This window comes from Lithobates pipiens, unplaced genomic scaffold (assembly GCF_037356315.1).
Source record: "Lithobates pipiens isolate NorthernLeopardFrog02 unplaced genomic scaffold, aLitPip1_a1.2 Scaffold_16, whole genome shotgun sequence".
Lineage (NCBI taxonomy): Eukaryota > Metazoa > Chordata > Amphibia > Anura > Ranidae > Lithobates > Lithobates pipiens.
In genome coordinates, this window is record NW_027507748.1 from 246,263,737 (window position 1) to 246,290,254 (window position 26,518).

The 26,518-nt window shown below is 45.8% G+C and overlaps 1 protein-coding gene across 5 annotated transcripts in view; it reads right to left on the reverse strand.

The window, feature by feature from the left end:
- PLEKHA6 (pleckstrin homology domain containing A6) overlaps positions 1 to 26,518 on the reverse strand; it is a 1,584,742-nt gene that overhangs the window by 45,055 nt on the left and 1,513,169 nt on the right. The window lies entirely within an intron of this gene.

Below are 26,518 nucleotides of genomic sequence, written 5' to 3' on the forward strand. Positions count from 1 at the left end.
TTTTGGTAAATCTGAAGACAAAAATCAGCAGAAAATCTGATAGTGTGTATGGGGCTTTAAAGATTGCTGTTCAAAAGCGCAAACCATCCAACTTGAAGGAGCTGGAGCAGTTTTGCAAGGAGGAATTCGCAAAAATCACAGTGGTAAGATTTGGAAAGTTCAGAGAGACTTATCCAAAGCGACATGGAGCTGCCAACTTACTTTCACTTACGATTGCTAGCAGAGAGAGACACCCACACTGAATCATTTCAGAAGACAGTCAATCTTAGCTGGTCCGTTTGTCAGAGAATCTGAATTATTTAGCAATTAAGCATAAGCACAGCAGCAGAACAAAAGCGAAGCAAGCTACAGTTCAACTTAACTTTTTCATAATAATCTGCTGTTATTGTGGTAGTGTTGTGAACCTGATAGTGATACTAGTGTTGCTATTGTTGTGATAGCCTCAGAGGCTGCCCGTGTTGTGGGGAGATTTATTATTATAGATTGAGATTCTATATACCCTATCTTGTTACCTGTCTGATCAGCGATCACTATCACCAGTCCATTTTCTGTTTGAACTATATACATTCAACATGAAGACAAAGATTCGACAAAGCAGTGAAAAACATACAAACATTGAATCTTTGGCTTATGGTGTCTGTCGAAAGCTATACGGAGTCATACAGTTTAGCTGCCCTGTCAAATCTTATTTGAACATTCGACAGACACCATAAGCCTGCAATGACAGATTCAACCTTAATTCATTTGGATTTTGGACAAATTTTTAACAAAAAATGAAATAAATAAAAACTAATTCGGGAGTTACTAAATAAATGTATTTTTTCGGACGAAAACAAAATTCCTAAACTAAATATTTCAGTGTGCACATGTCTATTGATTACAGAAAAACAGGTAGCTATCACTCTGAGACAAAAAAATCAAACAAAAAGTCATGTGCAAAGACTATACCCATAAAACCAGTTATATATAGCCAAGAGGTACATTAAGGACCTCAGGTTGATCATATATAACGGATGGATTGATTTAACATTACTATTGTGTTTTTCCTGAGGCAGAGCCTTTCAGAAAAGGGGCAAAAGTAATGGACTAATTTAGGCCCAGATATGTTGTAACCTAAAGATTCACCTCTGCTCTCTTTATAATAATAATATATTAATAATAATTATTATTATTATTCCATAATAATAATAATGTATTCCAATCGTCGCCCCTGGTTGGAATATGAATTCAATCCAGGGCAACAAACGAAATTTTTGGCATTTGGTAATTATGTCTAACAACAATGTGTTGTCCAAGGGGGAGGTGCTGGTTCCCTATACGCATACTGTAGGTGTGCTTGGCAATACGCCGCCAGAACTCCTGCTTGGTTATGTAAAATGCCTTGCACTCACAAAGCATCAAATATACACCACCTCGAGTCTGACATGTTGGCAAAATGGTAAGGTTAAAAAAGTTCACCATTGGGAAGCAAAAAACTTTTTTCCTTTTAAATGAGGGGGCAGTAAGAGCAATGGCCACAGGGAAAAGATCCTCGTACCAGGCAGTGCTCTTTTTTAGTCATATCCCTAAATTCACTTTGAACCAATCTGTCTTTTATGGACATGGCCCTTCTAAAAAATCTAGCAGGAGTATTTGAGACAAATTGTTGGATTTTAGGGTCATTGGTCAGGAGGGACCAGTGCCACTGGAAAATGTCTCAAATTTGTTTTTGTTGATTGGAAAAATGTAAAATTACTCTGGTTATGTTGCCACTTGGGGTATGCCCTGCATGTGGTTTGTAAAAAGGGTCATTGTGAGGTTTCACAAATACCTTATTATATGCTTTCCGTAAACATGACCGACTGTAGCCTCTGTAATTTGCCTGCTTCTTCCCTAAATAGGCTATCATCGGAACAGTTGTGACGAAGTCCCAAAAACTGTCTGAATGGTATAGAGTTCTTGAGTGAAGTAGGGTGAAAACTGTCTGCATGCAACACAGTATTCCCTGCAGTGCTTTTCCTGAAGATTGTGCTGCTTAGATGACCCACATAAGTAGAAAAAATGCTGACATTGAGAAATGTGATAGTACTTGTATCATATGTCATTGTAAATGTGAGATTCAAATTGTTTACACTAATCAAATCAAAAAATTCCCTTAGCATGGTTTCTGAACCTTCCCAGATGAAGAAGACATCGTTGATGTACCTAAGCCAGGTGGTGATGTGGCTGGTTTACTCAACGAGGTCCTCATCGATGAGAAGGGACCGCTCCCACTCCCCCAGGTACAGGTTTGCGTACAATGGGGCAAAACATGTCCCCATCGCAACGCCCTGCACCTGGAGGTAGTGAGAGCCGAATGAAAAAAGTTATGTTCTAGAATGAACCTTAAACCGCTCAAAATAAATTAGTTGAATGCTTTGTCATAGCTAGAACCTTGTTGAAGGACTCTGGAGATAACCGCCAAGCCGAAGTCGTTGGGAATGGAGCTATAAAGGGCCTCTATATCTATCGCAACCAAAAAAGACTCTGCAGTGAAGGGTAGTTAGTCAATTTTCTGTAGAAAATGAATGGTGTCCTTAATGAAGGATGGCATGGCGAGAACGTATGGTTATAAAAAAGTATCTATCACTGTGCTCAAATTTTCTGAAATGTTTCCATTGCAGGAAACAATTGGACATCCAGTGGGGTCGGTAGGGTTCTTATGAATTTTTGGGAGGCTATAAAAAGGCCACTCACGGATATTTTGTCCGAATAAACTCCCAGAGATCCCTAGAGATGCTAAGTTGTGTGTGTGCTTGGTAAATGAATGCATAGAATTCTGCATTGAATTTATCAATCAATGCAGAAGGTATACGTCTATACCAAGACGAGTTGTTAAGAATTTGATAACACATCTGTTTATACTGAGCATTGTCTATCACAACAACAATTCCATCCTTACCGGATGCTTTTATTGTGATGCTCTTGTTTTCACCTAGGCTACGCAAAGCCTGGTTTTCTGCTTCAGTGACATTACTTGGAGTATTTTTTCTCAGTGGAAGTTGACAAACATCCCTGATGGCTGCGCTAGCCTAAAAACTAACCACATAGAAAAAATTAATTATTCTAAATACTTGGAAGCAGCGATTATTCTGATGTGATACACACCCATAAGACACATAAAATAAAAAGTATAACCGCGCTCTCCCATAAAATAATCCCTGGCGAGTATTCAAAAACTCCAACCAAATTCAGCCACTATCTAATGTGACTGCTATGTGACTGCTATAGTAAAAATAGGCAAATGAAAAACAAAATCAATAGTGACATATATACGAAATTAATACATATACAGTGCTAAACAGTTTCACTGAAAATATCAAATAAATATTAACCACTTCAATACAGGGCACTTAAACACCTTCCTGCCCAGACCAATTTTGAGCTTTCAGCGCTGTCGCACTTTGAATGACAATTGCGCAGTCATGCTACACCAGGGGTCTCAAACTCAATTTACCTGGGGGCCGCTGGAGGTAGATTCTGGGTAAGGCTGGGCCGCATCAAGTTTTCCACAAAAAATGCGCTTACAAAATATCATTATTCAGATTCAAATGTCTTTATTAACAGTTCTTTAACATTTAACTTTTAGAACATGAATGGACATAAACTGTTTGAACATGGCTTTATCTGCCTACTTCTTGCTGCTAGAGATCTGACAGCGCTTACTCTTGCATAGCCGAGCCACATTTGGCGTAAGTGAGGAAGCAGTTGAGACCCTCAGCACAGCTTGAAGATGAGCATCAGTAATTCTAGACCTGTACTTTGACTTATTGAAGTTCAAGGTAGAGAAGAGCTTTTCGCACAAGTATGTGCTCCCAAAAAGACACATGGTCTGCTTGAACATTTGGGAAAGCTCAGGGAAGCTGGGGGGCAATTCTCTTAAAAATTGCCCAAGTTTGTCTGCTTTTCCACTCACATCCCTAAACTTGGCTTTGAGTTCAGAGTTACACTGCAGGTCAATGAGCTCTATTTGAAACACTGGAGGGGCATCTTGCACATCAAAGGAGAAGGAGTCTGCAAAAATTTGAAATGTGGCTCTGTGTCTCTTGAAGTCTGCAAATCTATGATCAAATTCCTCCTGTAGCCTCAAAATGACATCCACATACTCCTCATGACTGAATAGTGTGCCTGAATCAATGAGTGACTTGCATGCTGGGAAATGGCAAAGGTTTGTTTGAGAAAGCTGGTCTTTCCACAATATAAGTTTTGTAGAGAACGCTCTCACGCTGTCATAGGCAGCACTGACAAGTTGCCCCTGGCCTTGTAACCTCTTATTCAGTACATTAAGCTCATGTGTGATATCAACCAAAAAAGCTAAGTCCATGAGCCATTTTGGATCACTTAGCAAAGGAACAGAAGCCCCATCTTTCTCCATAAAAGCTTTCACTTCCGCTCTCAACTCAAAAAATCTCTTCAATACGTTTCCCCTGCTGAGCCAACGCACCTCGGTAAAGTAGAGCACATCCCCATATTCTGACTCTATTTCCTCTAAAAAAGCACGAAACATTCTGTGTTTTAAGCCCCTGGATCTGATTTGGTTGATGCATTTCACAACGAAAGACATCACGTTGTCAAACTTCAGGCATTTGCTGCAAAGGGCCTGCTGATGAATAATGCAGTGCAGAGCAATGACCTCCTCTAAACCTTCCTCTTTCTTTTTTTTATTAACAAGTGCCACCAGTCCTTTTTTCCTCCCGATCATTGATGGCGCTCCATCAGTTGTTATTCCGACAAACTTCCTCCAAGGCAAACCAGCATTCTGAAAAGCATCATACAGCTGGTGAAATATCTCTTGGGCGGTGGTCTGGCCATGCATTGGAACTAGTGAGAGCAACTCCTCTGTGACTTCAAAATTGTCATCAACACCCCGGACATAGATTGCAAGCTGGGCAGTGTCGGTGATGTCTGTGGTCTCATCAAGAGCGACTGAGTATACACTGAAACATTTTATTTTCTCACACAGTTGATCATAAATGTCACTTGAAAGGTCAGAAATGCGCTCTGCCACGGTGTTGGAAGAAAGGCTGATGTTGCTAAACTGACATTTCTTTTCTGGAGAGATAATACTTGCAGCCTGTAACATGCACTTTTTTATAAATTCCCCTTCTTTAAATTACTTTCCTGCTTTAGCAATCATCATACTAACTACGTAGCTGGCTTCGACTGCTGCATCATGCTCTTTGGTTGCTTTCTTAAAGAAATCTTGTTGCCTCAGCAGACATGTCTTAAGTTTAGCAACCTGGTTGGCTCTCTCATCTTCCTGGTACTTTGCATACTCCTCAGCATGTCTAGTTGTGTAATGACGCTTCAAATTGTATTCTTTGGGCACTGCAACTTTCTCTGTGCAAATAAGACAAGTTGGGATGCCCTTGTGCTCAATAAAGAAATATTGCTTTTCCCACTTTTCCTGAAATTGTCTGTGCTCATCATCAACCTCTCTCTTCACTGCAGGCTTTGAGCAAGACATACAGTGGTGTGAAAAAGTGTTTGCCCCCTTCCTCATTTCCTGTTCCTTTGCATGTTTGTCACACTTAAGTGTTTCGGAACATCAAACCAATTTAAACAATAGTCAAGGACAACACAAGTAAACACAAAATGCAATTTGTAAATGAAGGTGTTTATTATTAAAGGTGAAAAAAAATCCAAACCATCATGGCCCTGTGTGAAAAAGTGATTGCCCCCTAAACCTAATAACTGGTTGGGCCAGCCTTAGCAGCAACAACTGCAACCAAGCGTTTGCGATAATGTGCAATGAGGCTTTTACAGCGTCCTGGAGGAATTTTGGCCCACTCATCTTTGCAGAATTGTCCTAATTCAGTTACATTAGAGGGTTTTCGAGCATGAACGGCCTTTTTAAGGTCATACCACAACATCTCAATAGGATTCAGGTCAGGACTTTGGCTAGGCCACTCCAAAGTCTTCATTTTGTTTTTCTTCAGCCATTCGGTGGTAGACTTGCTGGTGTGTTTAGGATCATTGTCCTGCTGCAGAACCCAAGTTCGTTTCAGCTTGAGTACACGAACAGATGGTCAGACATTCTCCTTCAGGATCTCTTGGTAGACAGCAGAATTCATAGTTCCTTTTATCACGGCAAGTCTTCCAGGTCCTGAAGCAGCAAAATAGCCCCAGACCATCACACTACCACCACCATATTTTACTGTTGGTATAATGTTATTTTTATGAAATGCAGTGTTCCTTCTATGCCAGATATACTTGGACACACACCTTCCAAAGAGTTCCACTTTTGTCTTATCGGTCCACAGAATGTTGTCCCAAAAGTCTTGGGGATCATCAAGATGTGTTGTGGAGAAATTGAGACGAGCTTTGATGTTCTTTTTGCTCAGCAGTGGTTTTCTCCTTGGAACTCTGCCATGCAGGCCATTTTTGCCCAGTCTTTTCCTGATGGTGGAGGCATGAACGCTGATCTTAACTGAGGCAAGTGAGGCCTGCAGTTCCTTGGACGTTGTTGTGGGGTCTTTTGTGACCTCTTGGATGAGTCGTCGCTGCGCTCTTGGGGTAATTTTGGGCGGCCGGCCACTCCTGGGAAGGTTCACCACTGTTCCATGTCTTCGCCATTTGTGGATAATGGCTCTCACTGTGGTTCGCTGGATTCCCAAAGCTTTGGAAATGGCTTTATAACCCTTTCCAGACTGATAGATCTCAATTACTTTCTTTCTCAATTGTTCCTGAATTTCTTTGGGTCTCGGCATGATGTGTAGCTTTTAAGGATCTTCTGGTGGACCTTACTGTGTCAAGCAGCTCCTATTTAAGTGATGACTTGATTGTGAACAGGTGTGGCAATAATTAGGCCTGGGTGTGGCTAGAGAAATTGAACTCAGGTGTGGACAACCACAGTTATAGTATGTTTTAACAAGGGGGGCAATCACTTTTTCACACAGGGCCATGATGGTTTGGATTTTTTTTCACCTTTAATAATAAACACCTTCATTTACAAATTGCATTTTGTGTTTACTTGTGTTGTCCTTGACTATTGTTTAAATTGGTTTGATGTTCCGAAACACTTAAGTGTGACAAACATGCAAAGGAACAGGAAATGAGGAAGGGGGCAAACACTTTTTCACACCACTGTATTTGGGGCTGCGTACCAAAAACTTAGGCCTATGGTGCCTTGAGATACCCACTTCAGCACAAGGTGCTCTGGATGAGCGGAAATAGAGTTTCCCAGTCCCCCTAGCTGCCTAGCATGACCTTCGGCAACATTAAAGAGGACCTGATTTTTACTCACAGGAGTAGCCAAATACCTTTAGGGTGGGCACGCACCTGTCTTGTTTATAAAAATAGCACTCCTCCACTCTGCTGTGCCCCCCTGTATATTTCTTGCCCTGTATGCTAATACTGAGCATCAAGGAGGAAGAGACGCCGGGGTTTCTCAATGGGCGTCTCCTTCTCCATGTGCCTCAATCCAATCACAGTGAGAGTCACAGCCAGGAAGAAAAAAACTCCTTGTCTGTGACACTCTTTGATGTGATTGGATCACAACACAGCCAGGGAGAAGGAGACGCCCATTGAGAAACCCCTGCGTCTCCTCCTCCCATGCAGGGCCTCCAATGGCAGAACGTCCTGTCGCCTGAACGGGAAAGAGAAGAAAAAAAGTGAGGCGTGGAGAGCGTGACTGACAGGCTGGTACTTGCCTCTCCGTGTCCCCCCCATCGAAGAAGATGAAGTCGCCGCTCTGAACGCACTTGGTGCAGGTCAGCGTCCGGCGGTGTTACACAGCGGGCAGCGCTCCACCGCCACTTACTCCCCCTGGTGAGATGCCGAGGTACTGTACTTGGCGGTGGAGCGCTGCCCGCTGTGTAACACCGCCGGAGGCTGACCTGCACCAAGTGCGTTCAGAGCAGCGACTTCATCTTCTTCAAGTACCAGAGGGAAGGTGGCTAAGTGCTTTTCCAGGCGGGGGGCCGCAAAATATTGTCCCGCGGGCCGCAGTTGGCCCGCGGGCCGCGAGTTTGAGACCCCTGTGCTACACTGTACCCAAATTAAATTTTTATCATTTTTTTCCCACAAATAGAGCTTTCTTTTGGTGGTATATGATCACCTCTACGGTTTTTATTTTTTGCGCTACAAATAAAAAAAATACCGAAAATTTTGAAAAAAAAAAATGTTTTTTTTTGTTTCAGTTTCAAAACTTTGTAAATAAGTAAGTTTTCTCCTTCACTGATGGGCACTGATGGGGCTACACTGATGGGCACTGATAAGGCGGCACTGATGGGCACCAATGTGGCACCAATGAAGTGGCACTGATAGGCGGCACTGATGGGCGACACGGATGGGCGACACGGACAGACACTGATAGGTGGCACAAATTGGCACTGATAGCTGGCACGGATGGGCGGCACGGATGGGCGGCACAGATGGGCATGGATAGGCGGCACAGATGGGCATGGATAGGCGGCACAGATGGGCATGGATGGGCATGGATAGGCGGCACAGGTGGGCACTGATAGGCGGCACAGGTGGGCACTCATAGGCGGCACAGGTGGGCACTGATAGGCGGCACAGGTGGGCACTCATAGGCGGCACAGGTGGGCACTCATAGGCGGCACAGGTGGGCACTTATAGGCGGCATTGGTGTTATACTATAGTAATGGATGCCAATCAGTGCCAAACAATAATGCATGCCAATCAGTGATGCCCATTGTGGGCACTGATTGGCATCCATTGTGCTGACTGGCATCCCTGGTGGTCTAGCGAGGATTACCTTTTCCCTGGTGGTCTGGTGGCGTCCCTGGTGGTCCAATGTGGGCATCCTCGGGGGGGCTGTGCTGATAATCGATCAGCACAGACCCCCCCTGTCAGAGGAGCAGCCGATCGGCTCTCCTCTACTCGCGTCTGACAGACGCGAGTGAGGGAAAGCCGATCACCGGCTCTTCCCATTTACACTGTGATCAGCCGTGATTGGACACGGCTGATCACGTGGTAAAGAGTCTCCGTCGGAGACTCTTTACCGAGATCGTAGTTGCCGGGTGTCAGACTGACACCCCGCAACAACGATCGCCGTGATGTGCGCCCCCGGGGGCGCGCAGCGGCTCATAATCCTGATCACGTCATATGACGTCCGGTCAGGATTATGAAACCACTTTGCCGCCGTCAATTGCCTATAGGGCGGGCGGCAAGTGGTTAAATATCGGATAAATAAATAAATAAATAAATTCATTGAAATATCAAGTGAATAAATACATAATTGAATAAATATAAGCGTTAGTAAACTCATATAATTAATAAACTCATATAGTGCTTAACCACTTGACCACTGGGCACTTAAACACCCTTAATAACCAGACCAATTTTCAGCTTTCGATGCTCTCACATTTTGAATGACAATTACTCAGTCATGCAACACTGTACCCATATGAAATTTTTGTCCTTTTTTCACACAAATAGAGCTTTTTTTTTTGGTGGTATTTAATCAGCTCTCAATTTTTTATTTTTTGTGCTATAAAAGAAAAAAGACCGAAAATTCAGTGAAAAAAATTTTTTTTCTTTGTTTCTGTTATAAAATTTAGCAGATTAGATTAGTAGTTTTTCTTCATAAATTTTGGCCAGAATTTATACCACTACATATCTTTGGTAAAAATAAGTACAAATTGGTGGATATTATTTGGTCTTTGTGAAAGTTAAAGTGAAAGAGTCCACAAGCTATGGTGCCAATATCTGAAAATTGATCACACCTGAAGTACTGGCGGCCTATTTCAACTCTTGAGACCCTAACATGCCAGAAAAGTACAAATACCCCCCAAATGACCCCTTTTTGGAAAGAAGACATTCCAATGTATTTAGTAAGAGGCATGATGAGTTTTATGAAGTTGTCATTTTTTCCCACAATTCTTTGCAAAATCAAGATTTTTTTTCCTTTTTTTCCCCACAAAATTGTCATATTATCAGTTTACTTCTCACACACAGCATATGCATACCACAAATTACACCCCAAAACACATTCTGCTATTACTCCCGAGTACGGCGATACCACATGTGTGATATTTTTACACAGCGTGGCCACATACAGAGGCCCAACATGCAGGGAGTGCCATCAGGCGTTCTTGGAGCACCCAGGACAATTCTGACATTTCTCTCCTACATGTAAAAATCATAATTTATTTGCTAGAAAATTACATAGAACCCCAAAACATTATATATTTTTTTTAGTAAAGACCCTGGAGAATACAATGGTGGTCGTTGCAAATTTTTATCTCACACGGTATTTGCGCAGCAATTTTTCGAACGCGTTTTTTTGGGGGAAAAACCGTTTTGTGCTTACAAAAAAAACAAAACAGTAAAGTTAGCCCAATTTTTGCATAAAGTGAAAGATGAAGTTATGCTGAGTAAATAGATATTGAACATGTCACTCTGCAAAATTGCACATGCCCGTGGAATGGCGCCAAACGTCGCTACTTAAAAATCCCCATAGGCAACGCTTTAATTTTTTTTTACTGGTTACATGTTTTGAGTTACAGAGGAGGTCTAGGGCTAGAATTATTGCTCTCGCTCTAACGTTCACAGGGATACCTCACATGTGTGGTTTGAACACTGTTTTCATATGTGGGCGGGGCTTACGTATGCGTTCGCTTCTGCATGCGAGCACATGAAGACAGGGGCGCTTTAAAAAAAAAAAAAATGTTATTGTTCATTTTACTTTATTTATTTTAGTTTAACATTTTTTTCCCCAAAAATAAATTTTTGATCACTTTTATTTCTATTACAAGGAATGTAAACATCCCTTGTAATAGGAATATGGGATGACAGGTCCTCTTTACAGTGAAATCTGGGGGTCAATAAGACCCCACATCTCACCTCTAGGCTGGGAAGCCTGAAATAAAAAAAAAGGGGTGGGGGGGCGTCTATGGCTAGGTATTGCAGGGTATCACCGAGTATGGCTGGGTATCTCCATGTTTGAATGGGTATTGTAGGGTATCTCCAAGTATGGCTGGGTATGGCAATTTATGGCAGGGTATTGCAGAGTAATGGCGGGGTATTGCAGAGTATTGGCGGGTATTGGAGAGTATTGGGGTGTATTGCAGAGTATTGCGGAGTATTGGGGGGTATTGCAGAGTATTGGCGGGTATTGGGGGGTATTGCAGAGTATTGGGGGTATTGCAGAGTATTGGCAGGTATTGCGGGGTATTGGCGGGTATTGGGGGATATTGGCGGGTATTGGTGGGTATTGCAGAGTATTGGGGGTATTGCCGAGTATTGGGGGGTATTGCAGAGTATTGGGGGGTACTGCAGAGTAATGGCAGGGTACTGCAGTGTATTGGGGGTACTGCAGTGTATTGGGGGGTACTGCAGAGTAATGGCAGGGTACTGCAGAGTAATGGCAGGGTATTGCAGAGTAATGGCAGGGAATTGAGGGGTTAAATTTCGGTGAGCAGAGATGTGGGCACTGCAGATGCAGCCCACAGCACTGCTGACACCGATCTCTTTCCCCTCCGCTGTACCGATCGGTACAGAGAGGGGAGGGAGGAATCGGCGTCATAACATGGTTTGTTTACAAGTGATCACTCCTTCATTTGACGGAGCGATCATGTGGTAAACGGCTGCGACGAGCGGCTGTTTACCGTGATCCGTGAGTGGACCCGGCGGTCGCGGATGCTCTCGTGTGCGCGCCCCAGGGGGCGCGCGAGAGCAGAATTAACAGCCTCTCAGAGTTAAACAACCGCCCTGAACCCATTAATCGGCTATGGGCGGTTGTTAAGTGGTTAAAAAGAGAAACGTGCAACCATCAATGAATAAAATAAACAAACATGCCCAATAAAGTGCTCTCAAACAAAAGGAAGAAAAATAAATAAATAAGTGCAACAGTCCGTTGGATTGAAGATATTCCTCCAGCCAGAATCTGTATAAAGTATAGGCTTCCTTCACCACCACTGTGTTGGTTAACAATCTGAATGCGTGCTTACCAAACCAAAAAGGAATCTGAGCATATATCATTAAAATTCCCAAGGGACCATCGGATCAGGACAGCATCAACCCCTTCCAAACGACCTCCAATAGCAGGATCGCTCATAGAATATAGATGAAAGAAACTCCCATAGCGTAAATCCACATAAAAAGCGTTTTATTAGATCATAGAAAACATACTCACAAGAAAATCAATTAAAACAGCGTTAAATGCCGGCCGGCAAAACGAGCGCCCGATAGTCACGTGATGGCGTCAACACGTCGAGACCACCCTGATGGCTTGTTTAAGGAACATTGCTACGTTAGGGTTAATATTGATGGGAGGAAATTTAGCAGACAGTTTTTTGAACAGAGTGATAGGATTAAGAGTGGATTTTGGCCACACGGCAGGCAGGGAGAACTACGTGGTATCTTTATCGGGTGTATGTCCCTGCTTTGTTGTTTTCCCTCCAAAATGCTTTCTTTGGCCACTGGAGGGAGCTTTCTCTCCTGCCGACGGCATTCTGTGATCGTCATAGACGTCTCCAGCGACCTTCCACGCATGTGTGGCTTCACCAACGTGCGTGGAATGCTGTGACGGCACGCATTTGCGATGCTGGATGCTGGCGGTTCTCCCTTTTCGGAACGCTGGGGAGTCCGCGAGTGGGCCCAGTTCATGGCGGCCCTATCCCTGCATCATAAGTTGGGTCTTGTGGGGTAGTGAAGGTGATGGTTTTGGGGCGTTTCTTTCGGGTTGGATGGGCAGCGCCTCCCCCATGGGAGTGGGTTGGTGGCTTCTCATAGACCAGCTGTTCTTTTTAACAATCGATATAAAAAGACAACCGGCATGATGGGCTACATGCCTCATTCCATGCGGTGACCCAGGACGGATAGACATTCATTTTTCTCTCTCTATGTAAGTCTCTGCCTATACTACACTATATTATTTTTTGCTTTTACTGTTTTCATGTGCATACACCTGTTGCGGTTTCCAGCACTATATTGTTAGACAATTCTAATAGATACACATTTGTCCTAATTATAGGCTCAACAATTCACTCCTCAGTGATTCACTCTGTATGCGACTCTCATGCTTGATGTAAGTCCTCTCGCATGGTTATTGCTTTTATCTCTAATTGGCATCAATGGTTGTCCCTAATGCACTTTTCAATTACCATTTGTTGGTTTGGTGTTTTATTTTATTTCCTCACACTTTCTTTTGCCTTTTCTTTTCTCCTTCACTTTCCTTCACCCTTTCACATATAACTCACTCATTTGCAGCTCTGTTAGTTCCCCTTGTTTTGGTTTGGGCTGTTTGGGTTTGGTTTTGATTCCATTGTCATTTTTATTTTAATTTCACTATTAATTTTTTCCACATTTCCTTTCACCTCTGGCCCCCCTTTTCCCTAGGGGCTGCTTCCCTTTTGTTTCTCATTTTCACTCACACACTATGGCTCTTTTATTTTTACTCACTCACCATGGCTTCCCATTGGTGGTTTCACATACTTTTGTATATATATTTACGTTCATATACATACATATATGTATGTGTATATATATTTTTTCTCTTCTATACATGCTCTTTTTAACATTAGTATTTGTTTTATTTTTAAGAGCCTACTGATGTGAGGTTTGGCTTCTTTGTGGATATCTTGTCCACGTTGGTCTCTCCGAGCCTTGTGGAGCTCCTTCCTGCCCTGGTTCCTTCCCCCCTGTTCTGCCCCATCGCCCTCCCCCCACCTCCATTCCATCTGGTTTCCTGGGGATTTAGTGTGACCTCTTGTGGGTCTCTGGGGTGTGATCTATTTTTCCTACCTCTGTGTCTCTGCTGTCCAGCGTGCTGGGGCGGGATTGTTTACCATGTCACTTGGATCCCCCAGCAGTCCTCTGGGCGTGGCCGGTCACCATGAGCATTCTGTACAGACATCAGCAGTAAATATAAATTTAATTTATTGAATTTGTCTCAATTAAAAGCATGCACTGTCTTTGACAGTATCATTTATGTTTTAGATGATCTCACTGTTACAATATATGTTTTTTTCTCTCTATAGCTTCTTCCCTCATATTCCCCTGAGGAAGACCCTATAACTATATGGTTGAAACACGTCGGGGGTTGGGGAGCATGGTGTGATATTACATTACTGTTGTTCAGATCACACTATGTTTATCCATATGTACTCGCTGTCTGTATTTTCATGTGCATTTTCTCAAGCTCATGTTTTAAAACATTAAATGTTCTTGTTGTAATTCGTCAAATTTTTTATTAAAATAAATAACTTTTTTCATACAAAGAGAAACTTTTCCATAATCCTGCTCGCTAGCTAGCATTAAAACCCCATAGGGTAATTTTTGCATTTTCTATATAAATATCCGGGGTGAGCAGCACTTTTTATCTCATTCATAGTTATGCCATTCCTCTTCTAAAAAATGATATAATCTTATCCTATGTGGTGATTCATTCCTGAACCATTGCTGTTGGCAAATATGTCCCTAATCCAAAGCCAGGTAAGGATCATACCCTTCCTTAGAACTTTTGCCCCATTTTGGTCACTAATAATGACTTGAAGATTTTTGGCCATCTATAAGCAGACCGTCTGGCATCAGTTATCACTTCCTTGATCTCTCCAGATTACAGATAACATACATCTAGCAGCGAACGTCATACAGGACGCTGAAATTAACTCTCGCACGATTCTACTCCTGAGCTTATATATTAATAAAGCCTTTGACAGTGTCCTCTGGATCTATTCTGACTAAATTTTGTCCAAATTTGGCTTTAATGGTGAATTTATTAACTGATTTAAGGCACTTTATCACCGTCCCCGGACTTGTATTAAACACCCTGGGTGCAACTCTGAATACTTTGCTCTGGGTCATGGTACTAGGCAGGGGTCTCCCCTCCCTCTTTTTTATTTGCCTTGGCGATAGAACCATTGGTCCACTCCATTAACTCCAACCCCAATATAAAAGGACACATTAAAAATGGTCAAGAATTTAAATAAAGCTTATATGCAGATGATGTCCTCCTGTTTCTTTCAGACCCTCCAATCTCCCTCCATAACCTTCTAAATACCTTAGACTCCTTTCGCCACCTCACAGGATTAGGCGTAAATCCATCAAAATGTATAGCCTTACCTGTCAATCCCCCTCAACCCTTTTTGAACAACCTCAAAGATTAATTTGAATCTACTTGGAGCTCGGGCACCCTACAATACTTGGGCATACGCTTAGACCCCTCTCTCAAAGTGATGTACGCGCATATTTACCCGAAGCCTTTACTTACATAAGACAACTACTCACCCAGTGGTCCTCCTATCATATATCATTGTTAGGACAAATTCAAGCAGTAAATATGTTGATCCTTCCTAAGCTATTATTTTTCTTTAGATCCTTACCCCTTTATGTGTCCCGTTCCACGATAATGGCAATACAGCAAGATGTATTCAAATTTGGCAAAACAAGAAGCCTCGAATGGGCCATTCATTGATGTATAGGGCCCAATCTAGAGGAGGCCTTGGCTGCACCGATCTATGGAAATACTTCCTGGCCTAACACCTAATACAATTAGCACAATAGCATACCTCTTCCTCCCCTATTCCATTGCTGCAGTTTGATAGGAGCTCAGTTGCCTCGTTCTACCTTCCGGGTCTCCTCTGGTCAATCTCTGTCTCCCCTAAAGATGTTGCACCTCTTAATGGTATAGTGAGCCAGTCCCTTTACCTCTGGTCTCTTTACAAGATGCAATTTAAATTACTCTCTAGTCCTCCACGCTCATTTGAGCATCTACAACAGAGTTATGCCCTCCACAGTTCTGAATTCTATAAATAATTACAAATTCAACATTTTTATTCTAGTTTATAAACTCAGGCCATGGATTCAATTAAATCTCCACTTGAGAACCTCTGCAGGGAGATCTCTAGAAACAGGGGGACTATCTCAACCTTATATCAATACAGTCACAATAGTACTGCCAAATCAATGGCTATGTTAGGATGGGAGGCGGAGACTGACCAGGAGATCTCGGCGGGGGACTGGTACAACATGGTCTCTAATATGCATAAATGTACATGATCCATCACTATCAAAGAGACGGTAGTCAAACTACACACCCGCTGGTATTACACCCCCTCCAGGTTGCATAGAATTTACCCACTGGTCCCCCACACATGTTTCAGGGGTTTCCATGCCAGGGGTACTCTTCTACACGCATTCGGGAGCTGTTCAGTTCTGACATCTTTATGGCAACTAACCTCTTCTATAATGTTCCAGATAACAGGGGTGCCTGTGACCTTGACTTATCAGATGTGGTTTATTTATTTTGTATTCGGTTATTCTCTTATTTTTCTTATTTTGCGTTGCAATGAGAGTTTTATTCTTGTTCAAGCACACCTTGGGATCTTGAATGTAAATTTTATTCTCTCTGCACATTTATATTTTCTCCTATATTCACCGACTGACACAGCTCCCCTCTTAGCCATTGGGTTGTTACGCCCACCTTAAGAGAACACTAGGCATTACATGTTATGTAACACAGAACTTTCCAGTTCTGCCCAGGGGGCGGTCCCTTAGTTAACAACCCTCCAGCCTGCCATGCAGTCATCAGTTTTATTTTGTCTAGTGAAGGAGAAGGACCTAGGATCTCTGCGGGGCCCATCAGTCCGTCTTTTTTTCTGCAGAAGCTTGGCTTTTTGCGCAAGATGATAGATCCTGTGATCTGCTATCAACAGCCGGCTGGGTGACAGGCTGAATACCCTTATCCTTGTCTCCCCAGTCCGGCCATCAAGCGTGTGCAGACCAGAACTCTGCGCTGGGTCGTCCACGATGAAACCTCAGCTCCAGAGGTGGTCGGTGAGCTTTTATGCCCCCGGGGCACACATATGACTGGGCTACTGATGTCACGGTACTTCTTACAGCGAACCCACAGGCGTGCAGGTGACACGGGATCCCCCAGGGCGTGGAATCTGATGCCGCGTACACACGACAGGACTTAAGTCCGGCAGACTTTCGACGGAGTTCTGACAGAGTTCTGACGGACTTTCCGAATAAACGGACTTGGCCACACACAATCACACCAAAGTCCGACGGATTCGAACGTGATTACGTATGACTGGACTAGAATAAGGAAGTTCATAGCCAGTAGCCAATAGCTGCCCTAGCGTCGGTTTTAGTCCGTCAGACTAGCACATACACGAGCGGATTTCTGGGTCCGGCAGAGTTCTGTCGGAAAAATTTGAAACATGTTCCATTTCTAAAGTCTGTCAGACTTTTGCAAATCAAAAGTCCGCTGCAGCCCACACACGTTAGAATAGTCTGCCGGAATCATTCCGTCAGACTTTTGATGTTGAAAAGTCTGGTCGTGTGTACGGGGCATAAGAGTCAGTCGGTGTTCTGCCAGTGACCCTCTCACGAAGGTTTGGACTTAGCTGTGTGCTGACCCCAGGTCATGACCCCTGGGTTCACCCTGCTCGCTAGGGAAGTACCAGAAGACACTGTAGACAAGGATGGATGGATAAAGCAAGGAAAGCCAGGTAGTGAGCCAAGGTCAGGGCAGACAACGTAATCAGAACAAGCCAGGTCGGTACACAGAAGACCAATTCACGAGAAGTCAGGTAAAACAGGTTACACAGGGGAACTTCAGAAACAAACGTTGCTCATGCAACCAGTAGCTGGTTTAAAAGGGATTTAAATAGAGAAGCACATGAGGGGCTGGACAGGAAGTAGCAGGAAGGAATAATATATTAGGCAACAGGTGAAGGGCGTCGACACCCATAGCTGGAGTGCACAGAGCTGAACACCAGACAATGTACAACAGATGCCAGTTGACCCACTGCAGTAAAGGTGAAACACAGATCAGCTCCGCAGCTGATCTGTGACAGTACCCCCCCTCTTACGAGGCCTCCCTACATGTCTGGGGGCTGGCTTGGAGGGAAATTTCAGATGGAAACTGGTCACCAGACGTGGGGCACAGACATCAGTGGCAGGGACCCAAGACCTCTCCTCTGGACCATAGCCCTTCCAATCAATGAGATAGAATAACTTCCCCCAGGAGTACTTGGAGTCCAATATTACTTTAATCTCATACTGATCTGAGGTATCAGCCACAGGAGCAGGGTGAGAAGGGTGAGAGAAGCGATTGAGGACCAGTGGCCTGAGCAGGGAGACATGGAAGGTGTTGGGTATCCTGAGATGAGAGGGTAGACGGAGCTTGAATGCCACTGGATTCATCTGGCGGAGAATAGGAAATGGACCAATGAAGCGAGGGGAAAATTTCATTGAGGGTACCCGGAGTCGGATGTGCTTGGTAGAGAGCCAAACTCTATCGCCAGGCAGGAACTTAGGAGAAGGACGGCGATGACGATCTACTGCCATTTTATGCCTGGAAGCAGCTAGATGAATATTCCCAGAGACTTCTTTCCAGATTGAGTTGAAAGACCTTTGGGTCTCAGCTGCTGCTGGTACCACAGGAGAAATGGGAACAGGAAAGGGAATGGACGGATGCTGCCCATAAACTGTGAAAAAAGGCGATTTCCCAGAACTGGCATTGGCGTGATGGTTTAAGGCAAACTGTGCCCAGGGCAAAAGGTCCACCCCAGTCATCTTGGTGGGCTGAAATGAAGGCACGGAGAAAACATTCTACATTTTGATTGACACGTTCCGTTTGCCCATTGGACTGGGGATGAAAGACAGATGAAAAATCCAATTTAATCCCAAAGAGCTGGCCAAGGCTCTCCAAAACTGGGCAGTAAATTGAACTCCTCTGTCAGAGACGATATGTGAAGGCATCCCATGAAGACGAAAGATCTCCTTAATGAAAGTTGTGGCAAGACTGGGAGCAGAAGGTAGGCCTGGGAGAGGAATCAAGTGACACATTTTGGAGAACTGATCCACCACTACCCAGATGACTGTAGAACCTGTTGAGGGAGGCAGATCTGATATAAAGTCCATGGCAATACAACGACCAGGTACATCGGGCACTGGTAAGGGCAAAAGCAACCCAGCAGGGGCAGACGTGGAAGATTTGGAAAGTACACAAACCGTACAAGCTTGAATGTATTCCTTGACATCCTTACGAAGAGATGGCCACCAATAATGACGCTGAAGAAGGTCACAAGTACGAGGTATGCCAGGATGTCCACAGAACTTGGAGTCATGTGCCCAAGCAAGGAGTTTGGGAGGAAGTGCAGGGGCTACACAAGTTTTACCAGGAGGAGGCTGCGTAGACTGGAGCTGAGTGGTGGCTAGAATACGATACGGAGGAATGATGGGAGCAGGATCTAGGTGATTCTCAGAATCATTGACATCAAGCGACCTGGACAAGGCATCGGCTCGAAGGTTCTTGGCACCTGGACGGAAAGTAATGTAAAAATTGAAGCGGGCGAAAAAGAGGGCCCAGCGAGCTTGACATGGGTTCAAGCATTTCGCGGAATGTAAATACTGCAGATTTTTATGATCAGTATAGATGGTAATACAATGGGGAGAACCCTCTAGAAGACGTTGCCATTCTTGAAGAGCTAGTTTAATGGCGAGTAGCTCACGGTCCCCAATGGTATAGTTTTTCTCAGCATCAGAAAACTTCTTGGAAAAGAATCCGCAAGGTTGAGACTTGCCCTGCTGAGCTTGGAGTAGGATGGCACCGACTCCTACAGAAGAGGCATCAACCTCCAAAGAAAAGGGTTTAGTAATGTCCGGGCGTAGAAGAATAGGGGCGGAGAGGAAGGCTGCCTTGCGTTTGCGGAAAGCTTCAATGGCTTCAGGGGACCAGAGCCGAGCATTTACACCTTTGCGGGTGAGTGATGTAATAGGGGCCACCAAGGTGGAGTAGTTACGAATGAATTGGCGGTAGCAATTGGTGAAGCCCAAAAAGCGTTGGATGGCTTTAAGACCAGAGGGCTGAGGCCACTCGAAGATGGCCCGAAGTTTGGCTGGGTCCATGAGGAGACCTTGTGATGAGATTATATAGCCCAGAAATGGAACTTGTGTTTGTTCAAATAGACACTTTTCCAATTTAGCATATAGACAATTGTCCCGTAGACGCTGTAGCACAGTTTTTACATGAAGACGATAGGTAGTCTGGCGAGAAAATTAGAATATCATCTAGATATACAATAACACAGACATACAGAAGGTCGCAAAAGATCTCGTTAACAACATTTTGGAAGACCACTGGAGCATTGCATAAGCTGAAGGGCATCACGAGATACTCATAATGTCCATCCCTGGTGTTAAAGGTGGTCATCCATTCGTCTCCTTCACGGATTCTTATTAAATTGTAGGCCTCTCTAAGATCCAATTTTGTAAATATATGAGAACCTCGCAGTCTGTCAAAGAGTTCGGAAATTAAAGGAAGAGGGTATCGGTTCTTCACGGTGATGGCGTTAAGACCCCTGTAGTCGATGCATGGACGGAGTGAACCATCTTTTTTCGCTACAAAGAAGAACCCGGCTCCGGCAGGTGAGTTAGATTTCCTGATGAAACCCTTTTGTAGGTTTTCCCGAATGTATTCAGACATGGCTTGTGTCTCGGGGATAGATAGAGGGTAGACTTGGCCACGGGGAGGAGAGGTCCCAGGTAAAAGCTCAATGGAGCAGTCAAAGTCTCTATGAGGAGGAAGGCGATCAGCTGCCTTTTTGCAGAAAACATCTCGGAAGGACTGATATTGAGCAGGCAACATGGGAGTTGTGGAGGTCTCAGCAAGAGGAATGGAAGGAGGAGGTAGCACCTTGGAAATACATTGTTGTTGGCATGGAGGACTCCAAGCCAATACTTGTCCAGAATTCCAGTCAAGATGTGGGGAGTGTTTCTGCAACCATGGAAGGCCCAGGATGATGGGACTGGAGGATTTAGGCAATATTAGGAAAGAGATCTCCTCACTATGCAAAGCCCCAATGCGTAACTCTATAGGAGAGGTTTTAAACTGAATTGGACTCATAGGCAACAAAGAGCCGTCTACTGCGGTCACGGAGAGGGGTATAGCCAAGGCAACAAAGGCGATGCCCAACTCAGAAGCTAAAGATTGTTCAATGAAATTCCTGGCAGCACCAGAGTCCACGTATGCAGAGAGTTGATAGGCATACTGAGCCCACCGGTTGGCCACGGGAAGGGTGAAACGAGGGAAGCGAGGCAAATTAATGGATTGGTCTAGATCACCTCCCTCCGAGTGAGCTAGACCCTGGAGTTTCCTGGACGGACTGGACAGGAGTTTAAAAGATGTCCTTTATCGCCACAGTAAAGGCACAAACCCAGTCCCATGCGTCGGCCACGCTCCTCAGGAGTGAGGCGGGTTCGCCCAAGCTGCATAGGTTCTTCCAACACGTGAGAGGTTGAAGACGGAGAGGGTTGCACCAATCTTTGGACTACCTGTGCTGGACGGCCAGCAGGGGGATGACTGGATCTGGATTTCTCCAGAGCCCGCTCCTGGAAGCGAATGACAATTTGAATGCTCAATGCGATTAAGTCATCCAATGTGGTGGGAATGGTGGGTCCAGCGAGTTCATCATTGACACGGTCAGATAGGCCTTGCCAGAAGGTAGCGGTAAGGGCCTCATTATTCCATTTGAGTTCAGCGGCCAGCGTACGGAATCGAACTGCGTATTGGCTGACTGTCATTTCTTGCTGACGAAGACGAAGGAGGGACCCAGCAGACGAAGACACTCTGCCAGGCTCATCAATTGTTTTCCGAATTGCGTTCAAAAAGAGCTGGAGGTCAGAGGTGATAGGAGCGTTTCATTCCCAGAGTGGAGAGGCCCAAGCTAAAGCATCATCGGTGAGGAGAGAGATGATGTATGCGACTTTGGTGCGATCAGTAGGAAAATGGTGGCTGCAAAGTTCGAAGTGGATGGAATACAGATTAATGAAGCCCCGACAAGCCTTAGGATCACCAGAGAACCGAGGTGGGGACAGCAGATGCAGGCAGGGATTGCCAGGTGCAGCAGGTAAGACCGGAGCAACTGAAGCAGGAACGGGAGGAGCTGAAGTTGCAGCGAGTTGCAGACGATCCAGACGAGAGGCAAGATCCTGGAGAACCAGCATTATTTGCTCTTGATTAGCTTGCTGGGAGTTAAGTCTCTGAACTAGATGTTGCATAGGATCCTCGGTTGATGGCCGATTCTCAGAGATGCTCATGGCTTGAGCAAACTGTCACGGTACTACTTACAGTGAACCCACAGGCGAGCAGGTAACACCGGATCCCCCAGGGCGTGGAATCTAAGAGTCAGTCGGTGTTCCGCCAGTGACCCTCTCACGAAGGTGCTGACCCCAGGTCACGACCGCCGGGTTCACCCTGCTCGCTAGGGAATTACCAGAAGACACTGTAGACAAGGATGGATGGATAAAGCAAGGAAAGCCAGGTAGTGAGCCAAGGTCAGGGCGGGCTGCAGACAACGTAATCAGAACAAGCCAGGTCGGTACACAGAAGATCAGTTCACGAGAAGTCAGGTAAAACAGGTTACACAGGGGAGCTTCAGAAACAAACGATGCTCACGCAACCAGTAGCTGGTTTGAAAGGGATTTAAATAGAGAAGCACATGAGGGGCTGGATAGGAAGTAGCAGGAAGGAATCATGTATTAGGCAACAGGTGAAGGGCGTCGACACCCATAGCTGGAGAGTGCACAGAGCTGAACACCAGACAGTGGACAACAGATGCCAGCCGACCCACTGCAGTAAAGGTGAGACACAGATCAGCTCCGCAGCTGATCTGTGACAACTGATGTCTGCGTTACAGTGTGCCGGGCCAGCAGCCACCCTGTACTGATCAGTGAGTGGGTCTGTAATTGAATGTCTGCCAGCTCTTCAGGAATGGTAAGTACAGCTCTCCCTGCCTTGGTGGGGCTGAGCAGCTGGGCATTCTCTGGGAGGTCGATTTGGGGGTCCCTCACCTCCCTCTCTTCTCTCCCTGTCCCTTTCTCCTTTCCCCTCCCTGTGGGGGATGCTGCAGAGCGGGGTGTGTATGTCTGTGCAGGGGCTCCCTGGGGGGGGGTTCTCATCTGGGGGGGTTGCGCTGGCTGGCTGTGTCCTGCTTTTCATGTCCCTGGAAGGTGCCTGTGAGGCTGGGCTTGTGTCCTGTGCAGCACTGTTTTACTGCCATTGTTTCTCTGTCCCTCATCGCTTTTGCATCAGCGGCCGTCTTAGGTGTGGTCAAGGGAAAGCATGCTCTCCTGGGCTTCGGCGTCCATTTTCCCTGTGATTTGTCCTTTTACTGGATGCCGGCGGCCATTTTTCTGGAAGCCTGAACACCTTTTTCAGTGTTCTCTAGCGATAGCATGTGCTCCTGTGCTCTGGCAGCCATTTTCCCTGTGTTTTATGTCCTTATACTGGATGCTGGGTGGCCATTTTCTTTGAGCCTGAGAACACTACAGAGCGGTTTCAGCTCCATTACCAGCTGCTTCCACTGACACAGAGCTGATTCCTCTGCACCTGGGAGCCAACAGAGACTACAGGCACTACCTGCTGGATAGCGCAGAACCCCTCAGGGTGGTGAGTCCTGCAGGAAAGAGCCCCTCAGCCAGCAGCAGTAAAGAGGCTGGGACAGTCCCCTTCAGGTGGCAGACAGGGTAGGGTCAGCATGGCTTCAGAAAATGGTGTTTCTTCCCCCAAAATCATGGCAATTGCAACCGGTTCGCCGGTGGTCTGCGCAGTACCCTTGGAAACCTTGTCGGAGGTGCTCAATTTGTTCATTGCCAAGATGGGTGTGGTGCGTGGGCGCAAAGGTGCTAAAAAGCGGCCCCTGCCCCCACGTCCTCTGGGAGAGCTCTGACGCAGAATCGGGCCCTGCTGAGGCTGGTGACCCCTGCTCTGTCCTTTCAGATGACGCTGACCAGGACCATTCAGACAGTGAGGATGAGTCCCTGTCCAGGTCCGTGCACGACAAAGTGCTTGTTGGAGCACTTATCACAGCTGTGTGTCATACCCTGAAGATTCAGGAGCCAGCAGATTCCTCTGCTGAGGTAGCAGTCCCTTTTGGGTTCCGTAAGCCAGCCCGTTCACCTAAGGTGTTCCCTATCTGACTTATTTTGACAAGTTCATTTACAAGGAATGAGGTCGACCGCAACGGACCTTTTCTGTCCCCAAATACATGGTGGTGCATGTGACAGTGGGGTCACTTTGGACACAGGGTGAATAAAAGAAACCCCCGATATGGTCTGTGATAGCCATATTCAAGGCTGTATAATACATTGTGGATAAGTTGGATGTATATTGTATGTGGGGGTTAAGTGTCATTGCTGTGAGGAATTAAGTTGTTTTGCATTTCTATTGTTCATTTAAGTCTATTCTTGTGTGTATTGTAAAGTGCCAGACAGACTGGCTGCTAACCCTTTGTGGAAAAGATGTGTATTGGGTGGGATCGTTTGAAGCATAGCAGACGTCTTGGGATGTGTGGGTGGAGATGGGCTCTTGTTCATGTTAAAGCATGTACCTTGAATTGTGTATAAAAATACAATGTTGGTTTTTAATAAAGTCATTCCTACTACAGGAGGGACAGAGTGCGTCTCGTCTCTTTGCCAGAGGGGTCGGCTCCTATAGGAAAGGGTTGTTTAGCTGTGGATATTGGCAGCGAGTGGATGTGTGTCCAGAAGAGGGAACATCGTAAACGGCGTTAACCCCCTTTATATTAGGGGAGCCGTTACATTGGTGGCAGCGGCGGGATCTTCCCTCCAGTTACTGGGACACTTCAAACCACCACAGTAAATGACCAGCTATGCAGCCTGCAGGAAAGCCGCACTGAAATGCCGCGTACACACGATCTTCAACATCCAAAGTCCGACGGACTGAGTCCGTCAGACTATTCGATCGTGTGTGGGCTGCAACTGACTTTTGACTCGCCAAAGTCCGAAGGACTTTAGAATATGGAACATGCTTCAAATTTTTCCGAAGGAACTCCGCCGGACCCGGTCCCTTCGAAAAATTCGCTCGTGTGTATGCTACTCCGACGGACTAAAACCGACGCTAGGGCAGCTATTGGCTACTGGCTATGAACTTCCTTATTCGAATCCAGTCGTACGTCATCACGTTCGAATCCGTCGGAGTTTAGTGTGATCGTGTGTGGCCAAGTCCGCTCAGCCGAAAAGTCTGTCAGAACTCCGTCGGAATTCCAGCAGAACTCCGACGGAACTCCTTCGGAAGTCTGTCGGACATAAGTCCTCTCGTGTGTACGGGGCTAAAGACTTACTTGAGAGCCGTGGAGGGACCAGTGGGACAAAGAACAAGGCCACCTTGATCAGGGAACTAACCGAGATGGATCAGAGGGATGGTGATGCAGGACCCCGGTCAGTTGAAGACTTGTTTCAGCAACGAGTTCGACAGCGGGTGGCATTATATGGTGCTAACCCATCAGAGACCGCCATACAGAATGCCATTAGAGACATCCAGCTGCAGGATGAGCGTCAGGAGAGAGAACTAGAGCGGCAACATGAACAGAGAATGGCAGAAATACGGCAATCGGAGACAACACTTAAAGATGCAGCGCCTGTCCGTAAGTTGCCCTTTCGGGCGTTCAAACTATTTAAGGAGGGAGAGGAGGAAATGTAAGCATTCCTGCAGGACTTTGAGAGACTATGCCAGATACATGAAGTACTGCCCCAAGATTGGGTCGTCTTACTGGCAAGTAATTTAACTGGCAGAGCGGCGGATGCGTATCGGGCCCTTGAGGATGAGGACACTAAAGACTATGATCGGGTAAAAGAAGCTCTGCTAGCCCGATTTGCCATTACATCCGAAGCCAGCCGGATTAAGTTTCGAGAATCTCGGAAACAAACCCACATAACATACGTGGAGTGGGCACATCGTCTGCAGCGAGACCTTAAGGGCTGGATCCAGGGAAGCCACGCTCATACCATAGAGGACATCACCCAACTAGTACTCTTAGAACAGTTCTTTAACCACACCCCTCCGGTACTACGGGATTGGGTACGAGATAAGCAACCACGGACTGTACAGCAAGCGGCTACTTTGGCCGATGAATATCTGGACTCTCGAAGGTCAGGCGGAAGCGAGCGCTATCCACCATCTCGGCCCAGTTTATCAGCCTCTAACACAGCTTCAGCACCAACCCCAGCGGCCACTTATCCTCAGCAGCCCAGGTTCAACTCCCAGGACTATGCACAACCCATCAGGTGTTTCGGATGTAAACAGCTAGGGCACAAAAAGCCAGACTGTCCATTAAATCCAGCCATCCAGTCCCAGTCATGGAGACAACCAGCAAGGGGGAGCCCCCGCACACCCATGCCTGCGGCCCACTGCGTTGAGGGGGAAGAACATTGGGGCGTCCTGCACGAGGCTGATCCAATACAAGCAGCTAACCGGGACAACAGGCAACAACACAGGCAGACGGTCCGGGTTAATGGAACGGTAGCCAATGGCTTACGTGATAGCGGCGCTACCATGACCCTACTACGGAAGAACCTCATCCCAGAGAGCCAACACACCGGAGACACTGTAGCCGTAAGAGTAGCGGGAGGTACCATCTTCCGGCTACCCGTGGCCCGTGTTCACCTGGATTGGGGGGTGGGTTCGGGACACGTGAATGTGGGGGTGATGAAGGACTTGCCTGCGGATGTACTACTGGGGAATGATTTGGCCCCCCTGTTTTCTGCTTACACCCCGATG